This window comes from Chrysochloris asiatica, unplaced genomic scaffold, assembly GCF_000296735.1.
Source record: "Chrysochloris asiatica unplaced genomic scaffold, ChrAsi1.0 scaffold00190, whole genome shotgun sequence".
Taxonomy (NCBI): domain Eukaryota; kingdom Metazoa; phylum Chordata; class Mammalia; order Afrosoricida; family Chrysochloridae; genus Chrysochloris; species Chrysochloris asiatica.
In genome coordinates this window covers 1,994,041-2,018,395 of record NW_006408708.1, presented here as the reverse complement: position 1 = coordinate 2,018,395, position 24,355 = coordinate 1,994,041, and the positions used below count along the sequence as shown (strand labels likewise).

The window sequence follows — 24,355 nt, the reverse complement described above, 5'->3', positions numbered from 1 at the left end:
GGCAAATCTTCTGCACAGGAACTTCTTGAAGTGTTGAAGAGCAAAGATGTCAGCTTGAGGACAAAGTTGCGCCTGACCCAAGCCATAGTATTTTCAGTAACCTCGTATGGATGAGAAAGCTGGACAGTGAATAAGGAAGACTGTAGAAGAATTGATGCTTTTGAGTTATGGTGTTGGAGGAGAATATTGAAAGGGCCATGGGCTGTAAAAAGAACCAATACATCCATGTTGGAAGAAGTGCAGCCAGAGTGCTCCTTGGAGGCCAAGATGGTCAAATTTTGCTTCTCATACTTTAGACATATTGTCAGGAGGGACCAGTCACTGGAGAAGGATATCATGTTTGGCAAGGTGGAGGGTCAGAGAAAAAGAGGAAGACCCCCAATGAGATGGATTGGTCAAGTGGCAGCATTGATGGACTCAAGTGTGGCAACAATAGTGAGGTTGGCTTAGGATCAGGCAGTGTTTCGTTCTGCTGTGCAAAGGTCACTATGGGTGGGTACTGACTTGATGGCACCTAATAACAACAATGGCTCATGATTGAATCACAAGTTTAACCCCACCGACCTGCTGAAGAAAGATTAGGCCTTCTGCTTCCACAAAGCTTTACAATCTTGGAAGCGTGTTATGAGTTGGAACTGACTCAAAGTCACTTAACAACAATAGTACCAATGGCTAGTGTTTGTGAGCATTTTATTTTTGTTATGTTGGATTCTACTAGCTAGATTTCTGTTGAGAAGTTTTACATCTATGTTCATGAGTGATATTAATATATGATTTTCTTTTTTAGTGATGTCTTTTCCTGGTTTTGGTGGAAGGGTTATGTTTGCCTCATAAATTGTACTCAGGAGATGCCCATTCTTTTCTATATTCTGGAATACCAGCTGTTCCGCAGGAGAAAGATGAGGCGGTCTGCTCCCGTAAAGATTTACAGCCTCGGAAACCCTGTGTAGGGTCGCTATGAGTCGAAATCTACTCCACGGCACACAACAACAACAACAACATATATATATTAGCCATTGACTTACATACACTTATTTGGAAATGCTTGTAGTAGTACAGTGAAACTAAATGTGAGACACCAAATATTATTAGTTTAGTATGGAAGAGAGATGGAGATTATTTACGTTATGCAAGATTTCAGAACTTCAGTGGAATAGACAGCTTCACATGATAGCATTTCAACTGTGATTTCTTTCAGTCTACATTCTCAAGAATGTCACCATCTGTAAATAAGAAATAGTCCTTATGATCTAGAACTACTTTGGTGTCTCCAACTTTCAAGGTGACTGGTTGAATCTCTCCCTCCTTTCCTTTAGATCTGTATTCAATAGTTACTAGTATTGCTTGTAGTAGTTTTCCTTGAGATTTTTCTGGAAGCATAATGCCTCCTTTTGTTACAGTTTCAGCTGCACTCCTTTCCACCAATACTCGATCAAAGAGGGGAAGAAACTTTCTAAACGCCTGTCCTACCATGTTTCTCAGGTCACTGCAAACTACACTGCACACTCGTTATGTTGCAGTAAGTAAAGACCCACAATTCGACCCTGGGCATATGTTAGAAAAGGCCCTATATTTTGCAATAATTTGAGTAGAATTGGTATCAGCTCTTCTCTGACTGTTTGGTAGAATTCATCAGTAAAACCATATGGATCTGAACTGGACCTCTTTTTATTGGGAGTTTTTAATGACCTGGTTCATATCTTCTTTTGTGGTAGGTATGTTCAAGTTTTCTACTTTAATCTGTTGATGTAAGTCATGTGTTTCTAGAAATTTGTCCATTTCTTCTAGATTTTCAAATTTGTTTGAGCATAATTCTTTGTAGTATTATGTTATTTCCTTTTTTATTTCCATTGGTTCTGTTGTTATATCACTTGTATCATTTCTTATTCTTGTTATTTGCATCTTGTCCTCCTTTGTTAGATTTGCCAGTGATTTGTTAATTTTATTAATCTTTTCAAAGAACGAATTTCTTGTGTTACTGATTTTTTCAATTGTTTTTCTTTTCTCTATTTCATTTATTTCTGATCTAACCTTCATTATTTATTTTCTTCTGGTACCTGTAGGTTTTCTTTGCTGGTGTTGGGGATGTTCACTTAAGGTGTTGATTTTGGCTCTTTTTTTTATTTTGAATGTGTGCAGTTATTGCTACAAGTTGCCTTTTGAGCACAGCTTTAATTATGTTCCAAAGGTTTTGGTATCAGTATTTTCATTCTCATTTGATTCAAGAAAATGTTACATTTCATTTTTTATTTGTTCTATTACCCAGTTGCTTTTAAGCAGGATGTTACTCAATTTCCATGTGTTAAATTTTTTAAAACTATATTAAAATTTGCTTTTCTTTATCTTCCTGTTGTTGATTTCTAATTTTATAGCATTGTGATCTGAGAAGATGTTTTGTAGTACTTTGATGTTTTTTAATTTATTGAGGTGGCCTAACCTATAGTCTCCTTTGAAGAATGGTGCATGTGCAATGGAGAAGAATGTGCATTGTACTGTTGTTGTGTTGAGTGCTCAGTACATGTCTGTGAGGTCAAGTTGTTAGTTTTCTGTGCCTTTGCTGAGTTTCTTTCTAGTTGTTCTGTGCTTCAATTAAAGTGGTGTATTATAATCTCCTACTATTTTTGTGTAGTTATCTATTTATTTCTTTAGTTCTATTAGAGTTTGATTTGCTTATCTGAGACTCTTTTTATTAGAAGCACAGATATTTATTATGGTTCTGTCCTCTTGTTCAATTGTTTTAATCTCTTCTTATCTTCATATCTGTCTTCATCATGATTTGGTGAGATAGCTTGTTTCCCTATTTCAGTTACCATACAGCTAATTTCCTAACTCCCTTGGAAATTGGTCTTTTGGCTGCATTTACATTGAATAGCCTCAATTCTAGATGAACCCAAATTCTCCTCTTTTTTATCTGCATTTTGATGGCACTCTTGTAAATTCATGAAGACAATATTCAACTTGGCTCTCAACAGTGCACAGTATCCTTACTATGTTTTCTAATTCAGTTTACTTTCCCTCTTTCTACAACTATTTCAAGCTTTCTTTTTTCACACCTACCAAATTTCCAAATCCTCTATACCCTACCTTTTTTATTAGTTGTATGATAACTTGCCTCCTATTTTACCACTAGATGGGATTTCCTTCAACTTCTTGCAACCATATTTATAAATCGTCCTGCATCTTCATCTACCCTTTACTTTTTTCCTCTTGCCAACAGACAGGTGTTTTATTTTTCTAAACTGTTTTCTCCACCTGTTTCTCATCTCTATCTTAACATGATGTTTCAATCTCTTCCTTCTCTTCCAACTGTACATATGTCAATACATAAGCCATTGCTAGACCTTCATGTGTCCCTCTGTGATAAATACATTACTCTTTCTCCTCCCTCTCACAGTTTGATTTCTTGAAATAATTCCTCACATTGTCATTATCCTACTTTACACTGGGTTCACAGCCCACTCCATTCTGGCACTCAATTCCAAAGTTCCAATGAAACAGTTCCTGCTAATGTTGTCAATGACCTCCAAGTAACTACATCCAAATCATGTGTGTCTTACTTAGCCTCTCAGCAACACTCAGTAGACTGAATCACTCTTTGCTTAATATGTCATTTCCCCTTTTGTCATGATAAGATACACTCCAGGTACCCCATCTTCTGGTTATTTCTTCTCAATCTTCTTTCTTAGCCAGACTCTCTTCAAAGGTGTTATTCCTCCAAATTCTAAATTCCTATATTTTCCTCTTTTATACGCTCCATCTATAGGCAAACTTAACTAGTTCTTTGCAGTTTTAACTTCTAACAGTGAGCTAAATAATCCTGAATTTAGATATGTAGACCAGGCTTTTACAGAGCTACACAGTCACTGGTATGTCTTGTTGATATCTCTAACTTTTCATGAGCATTTCAAATTCACCATTCCCAAATCTAAATCCATATCTCCAGTATATGATCTGCTTTTCTTTCAATGTCCTATACCTTAATATATATGGTATGGCACTGTAGGGTAAGCACTGGACTGCGAACTGCAAGTTCTGTGGTTCAAACCCACCAGATGATCTTTAGAAACTTGGACAGAGTCACTATGATTCTGAATCAACAGCAACATTATTGATTAACCATTTGCTAAGGTGAAAAACTTGAGAGCTATTCTTGCTGATTTATAATTCACTCCATACTTGAAGTGAAGTTACCAAATATTCTCCCTTCTATCTCTAGCTAACCTCTTTAGTCTCTTGTGGCACTGCAGGATAAGTACTTGACCTCAGAGTAGTTTGAATCGCAAAGCTGGTGGTTCTAACTCACCAGCTGCTCCACAAAAACTCTGTATAAGTTCACTGTGGGCCAGAACCGATTCAATGGCACTTAACAACAACAAACCATTATTATTGTGAACTAGTCTTTCAGTGTATACACGTATCTATTTCCAGTTCTTTTTTGACATGGTAATTAGAATCATTCAAAAAAAAAAAAAAAAGTCTAATGATTCCTTCCTTGCTTTAAAGACTTTTAATAGCCTTTTATTGTTGTTGTTGCTAAGTGCTATTGAATTGGTTCCGACTCATAGGGACCCTATATAGGGCTTCCAAGGACTAGTTGGTGGGTTTGAAGTGCCAATCCTGTGGGTCACAGTCTAGTGCTGATCCTACAGCGTCCCACTAGGAGTTGGCTTTTCATAGTATGAACTATAAAATTCCTTAGTACAGCCTAAACAATGCTCAGCTCGCTGAGAGTAGAGGCTTGTGTCTGGTACACTACTGTGTCTCCAGGGCTTACTTAGCACAGTATCTGATACATAAGTGGTGTTTAAAAATACCAAATGAATGAACAATAACTACAAGATTCCAGACTCTCTTCTGTCTACTTCTTGATACATAATAAACTATTGCAAAATATCATGGCTTAAAACAACAGTTTATATGTTAATAATTCTGTAGATCAAAAGACCTACAGAATTATTAACATATATTTAACCAGTTGATATTAACACATAAACTGATGTGGCACTGTAGGATATTCATTGGACTGTTAACTGGAAGATTAGTGATTCAGACCCACCAGCTGCTCCTCGGAAACCCTATACAGACTTCCTATGAGTCTGAACTAATTTGAGAGCATTTAACAACAATTCTGGGGTCAGGTAGGCATTTCTTCTTGTCTGGGTGGGCTTGGCAGATCTTTGAGGTCATCTCTGCTGGAATTAGACAGTCTAGGCCAGCCTACTCACATGTCTGCTCTTTGCAGCCTGGTTGGTTTAAAGGATCTCATCTGGACAGCACATATGGTGCTCTCTGCTCCATGTGGTCTCTCATTTGCCACTAGGCTAACCCAGGTATATCCACAGGTGGTAATTTCAGGGTTCAAGAGAGTTAAATGAGAGCACAAGCCCCAATGCATAAACACGTTCCAAGGCTTAAATCGTGGGTACTACTGTAAAGCCAGTCACATGATCAATGCCAGAGGTATAGACAAATTGAGGCCATTCGTACAATCTTCCATACTACCTCTGAGACTTTATCTTGGCACAACAGTCATATTGAATAATTTTAGTTTCTTGAATGGGTTGTACAGCATTATCCACTTGTCTAGAATGTTACCCTTGTCTTCTGTTTTTCCTCTTTCTTCAAGAAAGTGCTAGATACACCCTACTGCAAGATTGAAACTCAAAGGGACACACAAGCAGGTATGTAAGCTTGCTGGCTACCACATTGGTCTCCTGGTGAGTGGAAGAGGGGAAAAGACAGCAATGAAGATATGGGTTGAGTTCGACCACGTTATATAGACTCCTGTAGACCTGGAGATGAGTGAGAGAAGAGGAAGGGCTGGTTAGTCTGAAGTGTGGGGAGATATGAGGACTCCTAAGCCCATGGACAAGGACCTAGCCACAGAGGGCTAGAGTCTAGAGTGAAGTGTCTAACTTATATGAAGTGAGGGGAGATGCACAAGAACACCCAAACTTGTAGATAGTACCCATTTGACCTAGCTTCAATGGCTTGATGATCAGAACTTGAACAGAAGTAGATAAAGAAATTTGATAAAGGAAATAAGTGTAAATTGCTACAATTTGGTGAATTTGACCTATACTTATGGATGTTGTTGTTGTTGTTGTTATGTGCCATGGAGTCAGTTCTGACTCATAGTGACCCTGTACAGGGTTTCTGAGGCCATAAATCTTTATGGGAGCAGAAAGCCTCCTCTTTCTCCCATGGAACAGTTGGTAGTTTCGAACTGCTGATCTTGCAGTTCGCAGCCCGATTCATAACCTCTACGCTACCAGAGTTCCTTACTTATGGATGTAGTATCTCAAAATACCAACCAAGAGAGGAGGAGTCTTCACATCAAGTATCAAACCTATCCACTCTGTACACAGGGTTGATAGGAATGGGCAACTTAAACATTGGCTACCTAAAATTGGAGACTATAATCCATGAAGTGGCTGGCTTACAGAGGGAGTTTAGTTTTAGAGTGCGGAGGAAGGTAGAATCCCCACTAGACTGGTCTGGTGAAAGGAGATGGGGTTAAGATTCTTATGATTCAATGGTGAGTAATTGTTATCATGACTAATTGTGATTTTCACAACTGTAAAGGTAGAAGTTTTGTAACATAAATGGGGGATAGTTAGTCTTATATTCCAGGAACAGAGGACCCTAGTACTATCAAGGGAGAAGAGCATGAGTGGAATGTGGGACCCTATCCAGAGAAGCAGTGACACTAGAGATGGAGGCAGAGATGATGACATGGAGAGAGAGAGCAGCTGAGGACTCTGACTCATGGAAAGAGGAAGGCTGTGTGCTAGTGGCCATGAGGCAGGTAGGTTTGCAGAATGTGTCCTTTGATTGTTTAGATGATTATATATTCCTGAGTGTTTTTGTGTACATCAAAAACCAAAAACAAAACAGAGAGAATAGAAGCAAATACTGTTGAATGGTGATTCATGGAGGGGATTACAATCAATGCAGTGATGTGAAATACGATAGGATGAGTGCAAAACTGATGTTCCCCCATGTAAACTATCACTCAATGCACAATAAAAGCTTTAAGAAGAAGAAGAAGAAAGCCCAGTGCCTTTCTTCTGAAGCACTTTTTGACTACAAATTGAATCTGTCAGTTGCTTGTATTACCCAAGAACTTTAAGAAAGTATTAGTCAGGACATACATTCAGCTTTAACAGAAAACAAAAATAACATTGGTTTCAGCAAGATTGAATTTTATTTCTTTCTACCTTAGCATGGCTGCTATACTCTGATACCATTAAGAACGCTTACTTTTCACTTCTATTCCCGTAGTTTCCTGCTTCCATATTGTCCAGGAAAGTTCATTATCATGATTGTGTTCTAGACATCAGAAAGTGAGGAAAGAAAAGTTAAATCAGGCCCTTTCCCTTAAGGGTGTAACACCAACATCCACACTTTGTTTGTACTTATTTTCCATTTGCCAGAAATTAGTTATTTGACTTCACTTAGCTGTGAAGAAAATGAGAGTTTTTATTGACTCGATAAAGTCCTCATGTAGCATTGTAGGATAAGCCCTGGACTCCTAATTGCAATGTCTGTGGTTCAAATCCACCAATTGCTTTTCAGAAACCCTATACAAGGTCATTATGACTCAGAGCCAACTTGATGACCCTTAACAACAAATATAATAATATTGAGTTTCTATGTTTCTTAGGTAAAATTGTACTGCTGTAGCATAAGAAGAGAACAGATATTAGAGGGCAATCGCCACTGGATCTTTATTAAAATATCATTTCCTCTAGAAAGTCTTTCCTAAAATCGGAGTTGAGGTTTCGTCTCCCTTGGGAATTCCATACGCTTCTGCATTTCTTCATTGGACCCATCATTCTTGGCTATTACTGGTTTAATAGCAGTTATCTCTGCTAGAATGTAGGCAGGGCTGAGATAATAGTCTTCTTATTCACATCATTATTTCCTCAACACCCAGCCTAGAGTCTGGCTTGTTTTAGGTAATTAATGTATACTGGTAGTAGAATAATTGTTGCCAGAGCCAAACCATTTACAAATGAAATGAAAATAGGGAACCAGAAATATCAATGCATAATGAAGTCAATGATATCTTTCAAAAAGAAAGAATAATGTAGCTATAGAACTTCCAAAAGGCAAGGATGCCAAGCAGATTTCAAGATACAATAAACTATTTTAAATAGAAAAAATTTAATAAATTATCAGGTACCAGCAAGGAAAATGAATATATCTTCACATAAAATTTTAAAGAGAAAATCAGAAACATTTAGTTAACATTATCATGCAGAAATGAAAATGCAAGAAAATCCACAAGTAAAATGAACTCAGTGTAGAAAATTATGTGTAACAAAGAAACCAGCAGCACCACAAAAAACACATACAGCAAAATGACAGTAATCAATTAATATCTATCAATAATTGTACTGATTGTAAATGGATTAAATGCACAAGTCATGAGTCATGTAATATTATCCAACATTGAAGAATAACTATGAACCTGCAAAATACCTCACGACATGAATGAATCAGGAGGGTATTATGCTATGTGAAATTCGTCAATTACAAAAGGACAAATATTGTATGAGACCAATGTTGTAATAAGCTAAGAAAAGATTTTCTTGATAAAAGAAAGAATCTATGATGGTTACATGGTGAGGAGGAGAGAAAAATTATTCAAGGGCTAGAGGGTAGACATATGTTAACATGGGTAAGAGGGCAGGTAATATACAATAGGAGGGTAGTTAACCAAGGAAAGATGAAGGTAGTGGGAGACACAGGGAAGAACATAATGTTAAAGTGAATGGAAGTAAATATTGTTAATTTATAGTACATGGAAAGGATTGCAATCATTGTAATGAAGCAAAGTATATGATTTGTTGAATTTGAAACTGATGATCTGCTCTGTAAATCTTCACTTAATTCACATTGAAAAGTTAAAAAAAAAAAAAAAAAAGAACATTGGAGGAATTGGGGGAGACTTGCCCATGTCTTAAGTGGGACAAGCAACATTATTGTGAGTGAGAGAACAAATGAGATGGGTAAAATCTTTCTGACTATTTTCTCAAATGCTTTGTGTTATGAAAACCCCCCACATGCTTTTTCTCTAAATGAAGTCCTCCTTAATTTAAACCCACAGGCATTTTAAGGAAAACCTAATAAACAAATGCTTTCCTGGCCAAAAAGAATTCTATGCTATGCAAACAATGAGGAGAACCATGAAAGAAGATGCTGAATGCCTGCTGGGTCAGGTTTTAGTTCCCTTCCCTGGATGCCTTGTCCATGCACAGAACTCCTTGGAAGTCAATGAGAGGAAATTAATGTGCCACCCAGAGCAGAGAAAATTGAAATGTGCTGAATTAACATTTTGGATCTTAAAAGTCACTCACAGAAAATTCTTTCAATAGGATGCCAACCAGAGTCTGGTTATATGATTCTTGTATAAACCGTATTTATTTCTTTTTCTTTTGACAGGCAATTTTGTTTTTTTCTCATGAAGAATAATGTTACTATAGAGCACAATGTAAAAAGCCTAATTTACAAATAATTCTTAATTAATTTTTTTGATTATAAAAGAAGAATATTCTCAGTGTAGGGAATCTGGAAAATAAAGAAAAGCCCAAAGGAAACACAAATTACAATAATCCTACCTGTGGGGTAAAGAATTTAGCGTCAACCTCCCAAATTTGCTCTTTGTCCTTGATTCCTGAGAGACAAACTTGGCCTGTCTCCAAGAATTGAAGTGTCTTTGATGAAGACTCCAGATAACACCTAAGGGTTTATGACTCTTGTTGAGTGGGGGCTGTCTATTGCCAGGAAGACCCACCACATGGTGTGATACCAACATCCTGATGAAACCACCACCAATGCCAATCTCATGCCAAGGAACTAAAGATTGAACTACATAATGAGACCTCAAATAAAAGCTCTGGAAACAGAATGTTCTGGACCTTCCTGGTTGGTGAAAGACATCTGTTCTTGGGAAGTGACATGATTTTTCTGGGAAACAGAGTTCCATACTGGGGACTCTCCAACACCTTGCCGTGTGCATCTCTCCTTTATGCTGGTTTTGATCTGAGTTGTGTTTTTTATAGCAAAACTATGATTGCAAGTGTAGTATATTCCTGAGTTCTGTGAGTCATTTGAGTATATTATTGAACTTGAGAGTAGTGGGAGCCAGCAAGTCAGATGTAAGAGGAGCTTGGGCACCCTGAGCTTATGGTTGATATCCTGAGAGGCAGAGGGAACCGCAGAATTTGTAGCCAGCATGTCAGAGTGAGGGTGTTGTGAGGATTCCCAAGCTTCCAGCAATATGTTGGGTTTGGGAAAGATTTGTCAGTCTGTGGTGTTAATTAAGTGTTATCGCTTTGGTTCTGACTCATAGCGGGCCTGTACAGGGTTTCTGAGTCTGTAAATTTTTACCGGAGCAGAAAGCCTCATCTTTCTCTCACGGAACAGCTGGTAAGTTTTGAACTGCTGACCTTGAGGTTGGCAGCCAACTCATAACCTTATGCTACCATAGCTCCTTTATCATTCTGTAAGCCTGTGCATTTAACCTTGTGAGGTCTGAGCTAGATCAGGTGGTGAGGGGCAGAGGAAGCTGTACATATTGCATATGTAGTTAGAAGTGAACAGAAATGATCTGAATGGATCTGTACAGTTCTGGTCAAAGAAGTGGGGTTAAATTTTCCACATAATACCCACTCTGAGATAAAAAATTTATACCCACTCTGAGATAAAAAAATTATACTGCAATATAACTTATAAAGAAAATAGAAATCTTCACACCTGGGCCAATAAATAACATCATGAATAATGGAGAAAAGATTGAAGTTGTTAAAGACTTCATTTTGTTTGGATCCACTATCAACAGTGGAAATAGCAGTCAAGAAATCAAATGACATACTGCACTGTGCAAATCTGCTGCACAAGACCTCTTTAAAGTGTTCAAAAGCAAAGATGTCAGTTTGAGGACTACTGTGCACCCAACCCAAGCTATGGTATTTTCAACAGCCTTGTATGTATGTGAAAATTGGACAATGGCTAAGGAAGATCATAGAAGAATTGATTCATCTGTGGTATGGTGTTGGAAAAGAATATTAAAGCTACCATGGACTACCAGAAGAACAAACAAATCTGTGTTGGAAGAAGTACAGCCAGAATGCTCCTTAGAAGCCAAGATGGCCAGACTTTGTCTCTCATATTTTGGATGTATTATCAGGAGGGATCAGCCCCTGGAGAAAGACATCATGCTTGATAAAGTGGAGGGAAATTCAGTGAAAAAGAGAAAGACGACCTACGAGATTGATTAGTACAGTGACATCAGAAATGGGCTCAAGCGTAACAACAGTTGTGAGTGTTTAGTTCTGTTGTGCATAGGGTCGCTATGAGTCAGAACCAACTTGATGGCACCTAACAACAACAAGCGGAACCTATAAAATTGGTACCTATTATCTAAAAATTTCTTTTTGAGTATGTTTTATCTGAACGATCGGTGTGTTTAACTATTTACTAACAAGATCAATCATATAATTGCCATTGGTTTTAAACTGTCCACTGATACATCTGTTCTGGTAACTTATGCAAAACAACAGCTGGCTGTGTTGCAAGTTGTCCCTCTTCTTCATTCAGCTGGCTATGGCAGTGGAACAAACAGTGATTTTTAAAGGACAGAGGCTGAAGATTGTGACTTGTATTTTGTTACTTACTTATCCTGACAGTCTTCAATAGGAAAACTACTTGGAAGACTCTACATTGGTTAATAGATAGAAATTTTCACTTGCAGAATAGTAGTAGCTAAGTAAACTGGCTGACTTACCCTTAATACATGATCAACAGTTTATTAAAACACTTGACATATAATTGTTAATTTTCTCTGCTTAACTTTAGGACTGCTGTTAGTAAAATTGATAACCACTGCTGTTTTCACTCTGCCTTGGCATCTGGAGAAATGATGATCACCTGCAGCAGCATTTCTCTCCTTGACTGGATGACTCACTTATGTGATGTCATTCTTCCCATTAATGGCTGTTCCACATGACTCAAAGGGAAAGATGAAAATGTTTTCCACCGAAGATATTGTAAATGCAAAGATCAAATAATAAATGAAGACTTGTGCTAACACCACAAAGGAAAAGTGGGGATTCTGAGAAACATTGATGTTCAGTTTCTCACAATTCCAATCACTCTTTAAGCCCCAGCATTTTTTTTTTGGTTTCATTCTACATGTGTTTTCTGAGTGATAGGTCTCAGTATGGTCTGAATGATAGGTATCGTTCACCATTTACATAGTGAATGATGTCTTCCCTGTGAAACCCATTATGGTACTGTCACTACTGTGTGTTTGTCTTCTGGAATATCCTAGGGAAGTTATGAGGCCATTAGCTAAGAATCTGCTAGTAAAGCAAGAATGCCATGTGCCGGGTAGGTCATCTTGTTTACATTAGCAACACATTGACAAAACTAAATTATTTTTTGAACAAAATTACTGCCAAGCACTGGTATTTCTAGTTAATTTACACTTAACTCATTCAAAGTTGTATCATTTCTTTCTTAAATGGACCAAAACTCATCTATCAATTTTAAACTTGGAAAGAAAACTAATACCAATGTGCTTTTCCACTGCTAAGCTTTGTTTTTTTTTCACAGGATTCTTTAGTATGCAAAGAGAAAATTCACTCTGGTAGTCACAAGAGATATTCTAGAGCAGCCATTTTATTTAATAATTTGTTTCATTTTGTTTGTTTGAATGCTTTTATATTTTATTCAGTAAATGCTTATAATGGCTGCTTTTCCTCTGCTGCCTTCTAAAGAGAATATTGTTGAGCTTTTAAGTATCAACACAAGTCTGTGTTTCACTATGATTTCACTTCTCACACTATTTTTCAATTTTCTTTTCTTTTAAACTCTCTTATATTAATGAAAGTGAGTGACCATATCTTACTCTTTTTATGTACTCAGTGGCTAGTACAATACCAATTTTGGATTACAACTCCTTTTACTAACTGAACCCAAACCCAAACCAAACCCACGGCTACTGACTTGTTTCTTATTCATCGTGACCCTAAAGGGCACAGTAGAATAGCTCTGTAGGTTTTCCACAACTGTAAATCTTCATGGGACCAGACAGACTCATCTATTTCCAGAGGAGTGGCTGATGGTTTTGAACTACCAACCTTGTGGTTAGTAATCCAATGCTTAACCCACAGCACCACCAGGGCTCCCTTTTACAAACTAACAGAAATGAAATTACGCCACTTTTTTTTCGATGCCTTGATGGCACTTTACAGAAACAACAAAAGCTTGAGGCAAGAAGCCCAGGTTATGATTGTTGTTGTTCTTAGGTACTGAGTCATTTCTGACTCATAGTAACCCTGTGTGGGGTTCCCAAGGGGTGGCTCGTGAGTTTGAAGTGACAACCTTGTGGTTCGTAACCCAACACTTATCATACAACTCCACAGCATGAGTCCTGGTTATGATGGTTGTTGTTGTTGTTGTTAAGTGCTGTAGAGTCAGTTCTGACCCACTGTGACCCTGTATAGGGTTTCTGAGGCACAGCTGGTGGGTTTGAATCACCAACCTTGTGGTTCAGATCAACTTTTCGGTCTAGTGCTTACCCTACAGTGCCACACCAGACCTTGTAAGATATGGATGCAGTGGTAGAATCCTTGCTTCCATGCAATAGACCTGAGATCTATTCCAACTAAATGGTCAGTGCATTTTATGTGTAACCACTACCCTCTGTCAGCAGAGGCTTACAGGTTGCAATGATGTTAAACAGGTGTCAGTGGAGCTTCCAGACTCAGACAGACAAGGAAGGAATGCCAGGTGATCTACTTCAGAAAATGAGCCAATAAAAAACCCAATTTGTATACAGTCATGGAAATGGCTCAGTAAACAAACCAACAAAACCCCATTTAGTTGTATATGAGGCTTCCATGTGTTAGGGCTGACTTGATGGCAGATAACAACAATATAATATGGGTCAACTATAAGAAAGAATTTGGATGAAGAATCTGTGGAAATCCTTCCTTAGAACTTTAAAAATGCCACCTTCCACTCTGCAATGAAACACAGAGTTCATGGGAAAAGGGTTCAAAAGCCACAGAACTCTACACATTTTGGATTGAAGGTGAAGGTGTAGAAAGCTTCTGAGCAATTGTATAGCTCACAGAATCCCAATCCTTCAAAATTCAATATCCATACATACCCACAAAAATACAACACCTCTCACCCCCCACTCCAAGTAAGCTATGTTTGATGGGGCCCAGTTGAATGGCAAGAAAGAGAGAGCAGAAGGGGTGTATATCTAAACTAATTTGGACCAGTTCAATTCTTTACTGCAGTAATTTGAAATTTGGAATCAGAGATAGCTGTGTTAGTCTCTTCAGCGGCAGGAAATGGGAACACGTAAGGCAGGGGACTCTGAGGCAGCCATCTTCTGCATACTAAGAAGTGGAGAAAGCTGGGAGAGCAGATAGGCACAGAGAGAAAAACACTGGAGTGAAGACAGAAAAGGGTTGAGAGACTGAGAGAACAGTTTCTGGCTTGTGAAAGCTTTCCAGTTTCTGGTTTTAGCCCCTTAAGAGGCCCCACTCCGTGTAGGTTCCAGAAGATATGTCTGTTTAATTTCAGTAACTTTTCTCTCTCTTTTGGATTAGGTTATTTTAAGTCGTTTCTTCACTGAGAAACAAGGGAAGCATTCAAAGCCCTGTAGCTACATCTGCAAAACTAAAGGACTGGAGACTATATTTCCTGTTTTATGCTGGCCCTTTATTCTGCATTCCTTTTGCATTCATGCAGCCAATTTATGTTGCTGTTGTTTAGTGTGGTTGACTCATAGCCACACTGTAAAGGGCTTCTAAGGAGCTGCTGGTGGGTTTGAACCGTTGACCTTTCCGTTAGCAATCCGGTGCTTATTTTACAGCTCCACACCAGGACCCCTGTTGATTTATAGCATACTATTTCTCCATGTATTGCTTCCATAGTTGTTTTCAAACCATGCTCTATTGCTGTAGTATTTTCTTGATTGGTGGTGGTGGTGGTTATATGCCGTGGAGTCGGTTCCCACTCATAGCGACCCTGTACAGGATTTCCGAGGCTGTAAATCTTTACGGGAGCAGAGCGCCTCATCTCTCTCCCGCGGAACAGCTGGTAGTTTCGAACTGCTGATCTTGAGGTTTGAAGCCCAATTCATAACCACTACGCTACCAGAGCTCCTTACTAAGTGTTTTAAACACAGTTAAACTTTTTGGAGCTGATTATAATCTCATTAAGCACCCCAGGGGACTGAAGTCCACTGTTGGTACTGTGCCGAGGGTTTTCTGTTATCTGTAATTCAGGCATGTGGAAATCATGGCATAGATGATGTTGGAATCTTGTCCCTACACTTCCGTTGACGTTGGAAAGGGCAGTCTTTCAAAGGACTAGATCCCAAATTTGTATGTCTGTGGATTAAATAATGGGAAGTGATAGATTCAAATAATCAGATAAATCGGTTTGAACCTCAAGGTCAGCGGTTCAAGCTCACCAGTCACTCCTTGGAAACCCTATACAGGGTTGCTATGGGTCGGAACTGACTTGACGACACTTAACAATAACAATGCATTAGTGTTGGTTGATTGGTTGGTTGGTTGGTTATGTGCTGTGGAGCTGGTTCTGACTCATAAAGTTTCCAAGGCTGTAAATCATTATGGGAGCAGAAAGCCTCATTTATCATCTCCCAGGGAATAGCTGGTAGTTTCAAACTGCTCTCCTTGAGATAAGCAGCCCAACTCATAACCACTACTTACCAGATGTTGTTGTTAAGTACCGTCGAGTGGATTCTGACCCATAGTGACCCTGTATAGGGTTTCCAAGGAGCAGCTGGTGAGCTTGAACCATTGAGACCTTGTGGTTCAAACCAACTTTGCAGTCTAGCATGTTAACCCACAGTGCCACACCAGTATTCCTGATAGGATGGTTTATAGAATTTTTTTTCTTTTAATGATCTGGAAATCAAGGGAAAAAAAATAAACAATGAGACCTTCAAGTTTGCAGATGACACAACATTCTATACAAGTGGCAAGTTGGAAGGTTATAAATTTCAAGTCTAGGAGTTCTAACATGGTAATCCATTTAGGGAAAACATTCTTTTGTCTTCTAGGGCTCTCAGTAATCAATTACAACTTAGAAGAGAAATCTAAGGATGTTTTGTCCTGATAGGAATTTGGCAATTCTTCTAACTTTGGATTCAAGTTTGCGTACATTTTTTTTTAAAAATGATGATAGCTAATAATACATTTTTATTCTATGCCAGAAAATATGCTTTGTTGTTGTTAAGTGCTGTTGAGTTGGTTCCGACCCATAGCGACCCTGATTAGGGTTTCCGATGAGCAGCTGCTGAGCTTGAACTACCGACCTTGTGATTCAAACCAACTTTGCAGTCCAGTCCCTTAACCCACAGCGCCACACCAGGACTCCAAGAAATATGCTAAGCTTCTTAAATATTCTACCCCATTTAATTAAAGAAGTAACCCAGTGAATTAATACAACTGTTAACCTCCTTTTGTCTAGAAACATTGCACAACTTGGTATGTGTTGGAGGATACAAAGAGTTGGAGCTAAATGAATAAAGCAAAATTCATTCAGTTGATTTGCGTGGTTTCTATGTAGTGGAGAGCCTGGTGGTTTCATACACAGAAGCTCAACAGGAGAAAGATGAGACTTTCTGCTCTGGTGAAGATTTAAAGCCTCTGAAACTCTATGTTGTTGTTGTTAAGTGCCATAAAGTCAGTTCTGACTCATAGTGACCCTGTATAGGGGTTCTGAGGAACACTTGGTGGATTTGAACTGCTGACCTTGTGGTTTGCAGTTCTGTGCTGATCCTACAGCACCAGATGTTGCTATTAGTCTGAACAAACTCTTAACAACAACAGATGTAAGTAGAAATGAGGTTTTGCTCCTGTAATTGTAATGAGAGCTGAAAGCATCTTTCTCTCTCTACCAGGGTTCTCTCTCTCTCAATACACGCACACACACGTATATATATGTATATATACGTATATATATATACACAGAGAGAGAGATGTAGTTGTTGTTAAGTGCCATCAAGTCAGTTCTGACTCAGATCCACCACTGTATGGGTTTCCCAGGAGTAGCTGGTAGATTTGAACTGCTGACCTTGTCATTCATAGTCCACTGTTGATCCTACAGTGCCACACCAGGAGTCCATATATATGTTATTGATATTGTTAAGTGCTGTTTAATCAACTCTGACTCAGTGGCCCTGCATAGAGTTTTTGAAGAGCAGCTGGTGGGCTTGAACTGTATACTTTGTAGCTCACAGTCCAGTACTGATCCTATAGTGCCACAGCAGGAGTCCACTATATATATAGTCCTGGTGTGGTGCTGTGGGTTAATGCGCCAGACTGCAAAGCCACTTGAACTACAAGGTCAGTGGTTCAAGCTCACCAGCTGTACCTCGGAAACCCTATACAGTGTTGCTATGGGTTGAAAACAACTTGGAGGCACTTAACAACAACAACATATATCTCTATACACACACACACATATATTCCCCCCCTCACCCCCTGAGTCAATTTGAACCACAAAGTCAGCAGTTCAAGCTCACCAGCCCTTCCTCAGAAACTCTATACAACGTAGTGGTTATGAATTAAGCTGTGAATCTTAAGGTCAGCAGTTCAAAACTACCAGCTGCTCTGTGGGTGAAAGATGAGACTTTCTGCTCCTGTAAAGATTTACAGTCTCGGAAACCCTGTACAGGGTTGCTATGGGTTGAAACCGACTCGACGGCACTTAACAACAACATATATATAAATATATATATTTACTTTAAAGAAATGACCCACTCAATTGTGGAAACTGGCAAGTTCAATACATGTAGAATCTGCTGGATCATGGGATTGCAGGACTGGCCAATCCAAAATCTTCAGGTCAGGCAGCAGATGGAGACTTCAATAGGTTTATGTCCTAAGAAACCAAGAACCAGAAGTCAGGCAATATGAAAAAATTATATATAGAGTCACTGTACCAAAAAGAATTTGATCAACCATTTCAATAGCTACCATATGATCAAGTATTGATAGTACTAAAGAAGAAGTCCAAGCAGCACTGAAGGCATTGGTGAAAACAAACAAACAAACAAACAAACAAACAAACAAACAAACAAACAAACCAGCTTCAGAATTAACAGAAATAGCAATTGAAATGTTTCAACAAAGTGATACAGCCCTGGAGACAATCATTCATCTATACAAGTTTGTTGTTGTTGTTAAGTACCATGGAGTCGGTTCCAACTCATAGTGACCCTGCACAGGGTTTCCAAGGTTGCAAATCTTTACTGGAGCAGAAAGTCTCATCTTTCTCCAGCGGAACAGCTGGTAGTTTTGAACTGCTGACCTTGAGGTTAGTAGACCGATTCGTAACCACTATGTTATCAGAGCTCTTTCTATGCAAATTAGAAGGGACCGTATTTGTGTCCATTCTAAAGAAAAATGACCCAACAACATTTTTCACTGAAAAATATAACATCACATGCAAGTAAAATTGTCCTGAAGATAATTAAAAAATGTTTGTACCAGTCATCAGCAAAGAGCTACGGGAGAAATTCAAGCTGGACTTAGAAGAGGATGTAAAATGAGTGATATCATTTCTGATGTCAGATAGATCTTTAGTAATAGGAGAAAATACCAGAAAAAATGTATACTTGTGCTTTATTGACTATAAAAAGGCATTTGACTGCATAAGTCATAACAATCTATGGATAACATTAGAAAAAAATGGAAATTCCAAAATACTTAATTGTGCTCATGAGGAAACTGTACATAGACCAAGAGGCAGTCCTTTGAACAAAACAATAATTCAAAATCAGGAAAGGTGTACAACAGACTTGTATCCTTTCAGTCTGTATACTGAGCAAATAATTACAGGAGCTGGGTTTATGAAGAAGAATGTGACATCAGGATTGGAAGAAGATTTATTAACAATGCACAATATGCAAATGACACAGCCCAGTTTACGGGAAGTGAAGAGGACTTGAAGTACTTGCTGATGAAAATCAACAACTACAGATTTCTGTACAGTTTCATCTCAGTGTAAAGAAAACAAAAATTTCCAAACTAGACCAATAAATAGCATCATGACAGATGATTCTCAAACAGAGAGAAGATTGAAGTTATTAAATACATTATTTTGCTTGGATCCACAATCAACACTCATGGAAGCAGCAGTCAAAGAAAAAAAGAAGGCAAATATGCTGCAAAAGACCTCTTTAAATTGATGCAGGGCAAAGAGGTTACTCTGAGGCTTGTTAAGTGCCATTGAATTGGTTCTGACTCATAGCAACCCTGTATAGAGTCCAAGACAAAAATATCTCAAGCCATAGTATTTTTTTTTTTATGTTTTATTGTGAGTTATGTGGTAGTTTACATGGGAGAACATTAGTTTTACATTCATCCTATACTATATCATTTCATTGCTATGATTACAGTCCTCTCCATGCATCATCAACCATGCAAAGGGTATACACTACAAGCATACCCCCGGTCATCAGCACACAGCCCCTCTCCCTCTCTGTGTCTAAGGTCCCTAACAGCTCCATCTCTCTGCGTCAGTCATTATCTCTGCTTCCATCTCAGGCATCACTGCTTTAGTATTTTCAATTGCCTCATATGCATGTGAAAGCAGGACACTGAAAAAGGAAGCTAAGAGAAGAATATTGACGTGGTGGAAAAAGTATGATTGGACTGCTCCTTGGAAGTGATGATGAGACTTTGAATTTTGTACTATGGACATGTTGTCAGGTGGTACTAGTCCCTGGAGAAGACATCATGTTTGGTAAAGCAGAGGATTAGTGAAAAAAGAGGAAGATCCTTAGTGAGATGGATTGACACAGTGGCAACAAAAATGGTCTTAAACATAACAACAATTGTGAGGATGGTGCAGGATGGAGCAGAGTTTTTTGTTCTGTTGTACATAGAGTAGCTATGAATCCTAACTGACTCGATAGCACCTTAACAACATTATTGAGCATTCAACAAAAATTGCTAAATATGTTCTACATGTGCTCTTAATCATGCTTCCTTCAACCATAAATCTAGGAGGTTTGATTATTTTAATGTTATAAGTTAGTATAAGTTAATATGTATCCCAGGCAATTTTTGTCTTAATTTATTTAGCTTAAGTTGGAGTCCATAGAAATCATCTACCCAGCACATGGACCCTCTAAGCTCTCTTCACATGTGGTAAATCATCCATTAATGTCTCTATTCCAGTCAAATTGCATTAGCTGTGAATAGTCTTTTAAGACAGTTGCAGATTTTTTGTTTTGTTTTCAGTATTCTCTTTTTTTCTTATATCAGAATGCAGAATATTGAGATTAATTCAAGTTTTATTTTATTCAGTTATGGTCAATTAGAGTTTTATTGTTGATGTATTTATAAATAAATAAGTAACAAAATAAGATAAATATTTTTGTTATGGTTTTCTCCATTTGTAATAAAATAAAAACGGTATTTCAGTTCACATCCACAACTGCTCTTTTATGTAGGCTGTTAAGCACTTTTGAGTTGGTGCTGACTTGTAGTGATCCTGTATAGGGTTTCCAAAGAATGTTTGGTGGGTTTGTATCACTGACCTTATAGTCAGCAATCCAGTGCTTATCTTACAGTGTCACACAAGAACTAGGTGAAGCTAGTAGAATGAAAGCCTCTGCTTTTCTGAACATGGAGAAAGGGTTAGATATACAAGATGACTGAGTTTGCATAACAAAATGAAATTAACTATATTATTAATCGTTCTTATATGTTAAGTCTTTAAATGAGGTCGTCAACATGCAAACAAACAAAATGGCAGGTGCCTGTAAATTATTACTTTTTATTAAAGTTTTTTCCTTTTACATGCTATTATAATAATAAAAGTGTTATATAATTTCTAAGACAGATCCTTAGCCCAGTGGAATATTTTGATTATTTGGAATCCATAATCGAACAAGTGATATATTTGAAAAGGAAGAAACCAGAGGAAAAGTAGTTAAAAAGTTGATTTTTGATATCACAGAACAGATTTTGGGAGAGTCCTTCACAACCTATTGAAATAATTTAAAAATTTGTGTTATCAATATAGTATTATATAGAAGATAAGTTCTGCTTAAAAATCATAAAAAAAAAAAATCTTCACCAATTTTGTAAAGTTTCCTTGGAAAATGATTGAAATATCTTTCTTGTGTAAAAGCCTTGAAAAAAACACAACATCATCAGAATATGTATGTGTAAATCAGAGTTGAAAATGACATTTATTCCCTTCATGCATATTCTGCTTTCCTTTATATGTTTACTTCCTGTACTCTTCATTTTTTCAATGACAATCCTGGTATTTATCCTTCTGATAAATTAATTTTGCAGTTTTATAAATCTTAAAAGTATCAAGTTAAGTTGATTCTGCTTCTCATTGAGACTTTTCTTGGACAGTGATATCTCCAACATCAATTACATAGGATACAAATCCCAGTCAACAAGCTTAGGTATTCAAAAATGTAAAGCTTGTTTTCCATAAATCAATGCATATTATATACCCCCATTCTGGAGGATTGACCAAGACATACTAATAGTCAACTTGGGGTTGACAAGGTACCAACAGTTTGGGCGTGTCCAGTCTATGCTAGTATTTTCAGTGGATCCATTTTTATGTAGAGCCGCTGTGTCATTTCATCTATAGGACCACTCGTAGCTTATTCTGATACATCAGAGTCCATCCTGGATGCAGAGATAGCATCCTGCTACTCTTGTGTTGTGTTGGTCCATACGGATTTTTGCACAAGGTTTGTGTGGTTTTCAGGTATAGAAATCAGACTGCTCTTGAGTTTTGTTGATCCATACCATCTCTGTGGGTGGACACTCTTAGTACTTCTGTCTATATGAACCACTCAACTTCATCAACTCTGGGGACAAGACACAGACCTCCTTTGTTTTGTTTATTGCAGCAAACTAACTTGGGTTTTTGCATTTCCTCTTCTTGCTCTACATCCTTGTCCAATAATTAATTTAGGATTACCAATAGAGCACAGTACAATTTATCTCTTTTTTCTTTCAAATATTTTCTATTCTCCATTCTAGAAAATAGTATTTAGATCTAGGAGAGTTTACTCTACTTTATCACACTTTCTACTAAAGTTCTTTCTATGCACTAGCAGTCACTTGCTGTATAGAAAATTACCTCAAAACCAAATAGCTTGACATAATAACCATATCTTATCATTCTCATGTCAAACCTTTGACTGTAAGTTGGTTGATATATACTGGACTATATTGGGATGGCTCAGCAATGGTGACGTTCCACATTTCTTGGATTCTCTTTAGTCAAGATCCTCCTCTTTAGTCAAGTAGGATAGCAAGGCGTGCTCCTCTTAAAGTGGTAGCAGGAACAAAAGAGGGCATGTTTTAGCTCCAGCTCACCAATTGTTGTTGTTATGTGCTGTGGAGTCGGTTCCGACTCATAGCGCCCCTGTATAGGGTTTCCAATGCTGTAAATCTTTACGGGAGCAGAATGTCTCATCTTTCTCCTGTGGAAGAGCTGGTAGTTTTGAACTGATGACCCTGAGGTTGGCAGTCCAATTCATAACTACTATGCTACCAGAGCTCACCAATACTTCTGCCTAATTCTATTGCTCAAAGCCAGTGGCATTTCTGAACCTAAAATCTAGTGGTAGGGAAATAGTCTGCCTTTGTCGATGTACTCCAAAGTCATATGAACAATGACATGGATATGTTGTTGTTAGGTGCTGTCAAGTCAGTTCCCAATCATAGTGACCTTATATAAAACAAAAGGAAGCACTGCCTGGTACTGCACCAGCCTTACAATAACTACTAAGCTTGAGCCCATTGCTGCCAAAACTATGCTAATCCATCTTGTTAGGGGTGTTCTTCATTTTCCCTGACCCTTCACTTTACCAAGCATGATGTCCTTCTCCAGGGACTGGTCCCTCCTGATAATATGCCTGAAGTCTGAGAGATGAAGTCTGGCCATACTGGCTTATTAGGGGAATTCTGGCTGTACTTCTTCCAACACAGATTTGTTTGCTCTTCTGGTAGTCCATGGTACCTTTAATATTCTTCTCCAGTAACTCAGATGCATCAGTTCTTCTATGATTTTCCTTATTCATTATCCAATTTTCACATATGTATGAAGCTATTCATTATCCAATTTTCACATATGTATGAAGCTATTCATTATCTAATTTTCACATATGTATGAAGCTATTGAAAATACCATGGCTTAGGTCAGGTGCACCGGAGTCCTCAAACTGAAATATTTGCTCTTGAACACTTTAAAGAGGTCTTGGGCAGCAGAATTGTTTAATGCAATACGTTTTTTGATTTCTAAACTGCTGCTTCCATGAATATTGATACTGGATACAAGCAAAATGAAGTCTTAGACAACTTCAATCTTTTCTCCATTGTTCATGACATTACTTATTGGTCTGGAGTCTTGGTGTTGCACTGTAGGATAAAGCATTGGACCACAAAGTCTGCTTGACCCACAAGGTCAATGGTTCAAACTCACCAGCCATTGCTCAGAAACCTTATACAGGGTCGCTTTGAGTCTGAATTGACTTAATGGCACTTAACAACAACATTTATTGGTCTAATGGTGAATATTTTTGTTTTCTTTACATTGAGTTGCAACCTGTACTTAAGACTGTGGTCTTTGATCTTCATCATCAAGTGTTTTAAGTCCTGTTTGCTTTTGGCATACAAGGTTGTATTATTTGCATATCACAGGTTGTTAATGGGTCTGCCTTAAGTCCTGATGCCATGTTCTTCATATGATCCAACTTCTCCAATTATTTGCTCAGCATACAGATTGAATAAGTATGGTGAAAGAATACAACCCCATTGCATACATTTCCTGATTTTAAACCATTCAGCGTCCCCTTGTTCTGTTAGAACAATTGCCTCTTGGTCTAAGTACAGATTCCTCATTAACACAGTTAAGTGTTCTGTAATACTTTTGTCCACGTTGCTATCCATAGCTTGTCATGATCTACACTGTTTAAAGCCTTTTCATAATCAATAGAGCACAGGTAAACATCTTTCTGGCATTCTCTGCTTTCAGCCAGGATCCATCTGACATCAGCAATGATATCTCTCATTCCACATCTTTGGCTGAACCTCTGGCAATTCCCTGTCAATGTATGGTTGCAGCTGTTTTTGAATCGTTTTTGGTAAAATTTTACTTGCATATGATATTAATGATATTGTTTGAGGATTTCCATGTTCTGTGGGTCACCTCTCTTTGGAATGGGCACAAATATGGGTCTCTTCCAATAAGTTGTCCAGGTAACTGTCTTCCAAATTTCTTGGCATAGACAAGTGAGTGCCTT

General features: G+C 38.0%; 1 pseudogene; it reads right to left on the bottom strand.

Annotated features, from left to right (window-relative positions):
• Positions 1-1,194: 1,194 nt before the first annotated feature.
• Positions 1,195-1,473, bottom strand: LOC102813601 (annotated as a pseudogene).
• Positions 1,474-24,355: the final 22,882 nt, after the last annotated feature.